The sequence below is a fragment of the Rhinopithecus bieti genome, unplaced genomic scaffold (assembly GCF_001698545.2).
Source record: "Rhinopithecus bieti isolate Rb0 unplaced genomic scaffold, ASM169854v2 scaffold_73682, whole genome shotgun sequence".
Classification (NCBI taxonomy): Eukaryota; Metazoa; Chordata; class Mammalia; order Primates; family Cercopithecidae; genus Rhinopithecus; species Rhinopithecus bieti.
This window is the reverse complement of record NW_016829166.1, coordinates 1,616,694-1,619,287: the sequence shown is the minus strand read 5'-3', so window position 1 is coordinate 1,619,287 and position 2,594 is coordinate 1,616,694. Positions and strand designations below refer to the sequence as shown.

The window sequence follows — 2,594 nt, the reverse complement described above, 5'->3', positions numbered from 1 at the left end:
AAAGGCAACTGATTATTGTTTTTCTCTGTCCATGTTGTTTCACTTATTATTTTAATTCTCCCTTGTGTTATTCCAAATCACAAGAAAAATAACAATTCCCCCTGCTATTATAATTCCTATTTGAAATTATGTAAGGCTGGCATGGTGGCTCACACCTATAATCCCAGCACTTTGGGAGGCCAAGGTAGGAGGATTGCTTAACTCTAGGAGTTTGAGACCAGCCTTGCCAATGTAGTGAGACCCCTATCTTCACAAAAAATTGAAAAATTAGCGTACCTGTAGTCCCAGTTACTAGGGGGCCTGAGGCAGGAGGATTCCTTGAGCCCAGGAGTTCGAAGCTGCAGTGAGCTGTGTTCATACCACAGCACTCCTGCCTGGGCCAGAGTGAGATTCTGTCTATATATTTTAAAAAAAGAAATAAACTATGTAAAATATTAACTGTCCTAATACCATTTCCCAAAGGGAAACATCCTTTTAATGATGCCAGCCAATGCATCAGGAAAGATTATCTTTTAACTGTCATAGATCACTATGACCTGCTTATTTATCCTATTATTGTAAGTGTGCCATGTTTCTGTTGCTAAAGCATTTCTTTTATTTTGTTAAAAATGTGAAACTTTCAAGCTTAAAGGAACTTTTAAACTTCGAATTGTGAGTACACTACACAACGATTTTTTCCTAAGCCGTTTGAAAGTAATTTGTCCACGTCATATCCCAACTTGCCCCAATTTTTCAGATGTATTTGCTACAAGGCCATCTCCTACATAACCACACTACACCATTCCAATCAGAAAATTAAAAGACACATACCTTCATCTCATCCTCAATCCCCCGTTACATTTTGTCAATTATCCTGAATGTTCTATGCAGCAAAACGACTCAATCCAAAGTCTTATATTGCCTTCTGTTTTCCCTCTGTCTTTCTTTTCACAAAAGCACTTTTTATTTGAGGCAAAGAGAAGTCTTGCTGTAAGGATTATAGTTCCAAGCAGCCGAAACTCAACTGTTAGAGGCACTATTTTGACTCTGCAGATTTTGCTCCTTCTTAATCAGAAAAGGGTATTCAGGTTGTACTTTCTTCAGCTGAGCAAAAATGGCAAAGAAAGTGGGAAAAGAATTCCACTTTACTGATGCTGCTCTTCAGACCTGACATCAAGCTTGACAAGCCCTTGCTGGCAGCAATCACTGCAGATTGCTGCCCCACTGCCGAGGGATACAGGCCATACTACATTTGCAAGAAAACAATGAGGTGGGAAAACCAGGTGTAGGTTACTTGAGGAAGAGCAGACATCCACAGCTTCGAAACTCTTCATGGAATGGGTAATACTTGGGGGAAGTTCAGCTCAGCAAGGCACAGACCCTTCAGTTCCTGTTGCAGCTGAGTAAGGAGGTCATATCCTGGTTGCTCAGCTCAAAGTCAAAGACCTTGAAGTTCTCAGCAACGTGTTCCAGTGTCACCGGTGTGGGGATCACCACCAAGTTCCTCTGCGTGAGGAGCCAGATCAGAACCTGGCTACAGTTTCATTGTGCTTGGCTGCAATCACTTTGATCCTGGGGTCCTCCAGGAGGGAAGGGTCCTCGGGCTTGGCCCTAGGCCTGTCAGGAGAGCCAACGTGGCTATAGGCAGTCACCATGTTGCCTCTGGACTGGCAGTACTGGATTAAGTTCTCCTGGGTTAGGGACTTACGGTGGCGCTCAGTCTGATTAACTGCTGCTGGCTTACACTTTTTTTTTTTTTTTTTGAGATGGAGCCTCACTCTGTTGTCCAGGCCGGAGTGCAGTGGTGTGATATCAGCTCACTGCAAGCTCCACCTCCTGGGTTCAAGCAATTTTCCTGCCTCAGCCTCCCGAGTAGCTGGGACTACAGGCACGTGCCACCATGCCTGGCTAAATTTTTTGTATTTTAGTAGAGACGGAGTTTCACCATGTTAGCCATGATGGTCTCGATCTCTGACCTCGTGATCCACCCGCCTTGGCTTCCCAAAGTGCTAGGATTACAGGCGTGAGCCATTACGCCCAGCCAGTTTACACTTTAAGCCAGGTTTGTTTAAGGTCCTCTCCGCCGGGAGATGGTGACGTTGGAGGTGCCAGTAGCTTTCACTGGCCCCTGAATGAGTTGCCTGATTCATCTAACAAGGAAAATTCCTTCCCAGGCTGACAGCCTGTTGGCCAGTGAATAAGGTGGAGGTCCAAGTAGTCCAGCTCCAGGCCACTGAGCACCTTCCAGCAGGATCCTCTCGCAGGCACTCCTCGTGGCACATGCCCCATGGCTTGCTGCTGATGAAGAGCCACTCGCGCCTCACCACCTGCTCCTTGAGCTGCTCCTGTTCTCGTTCTGGTGCACATGGGTGCAGTCGATGTGGCAGTACACAGTGTTGATTGCTACCTTCACAGCCTCGGCCACCTGGCTTGGAGGGGACTTCCAGGTGCCCAGCCCCAGCATGTCCGTCTTGGTACCATTGTTGATGTGGCTGTCATGGCTGTGTTGAATTACAGACCCCTGCCTGCAATTTGCCTCAGCTGTCATCTCTTTGGTCTTCCTCAGTCCTGAATAATTTTAGTGTGTCCTTGACTTTCATTACCCTGACTTTTTT

The 2,594-nt window shown here is 46.2% G+C and overlaps 1 pseudogene; it reads right to left on the bottom strand.

The window, feature by feature from the left end:
* Positions 1 to 1,269: 1,269 nt before the first annotated feature.
* Positions 1,270 to 2,527, bottom strand: LOC108523908 (aldose reductase pseudogene; annotated as a pseudogene).
* Positions 2,528 to 2,594: the final 67 nt, after the last annotated feature.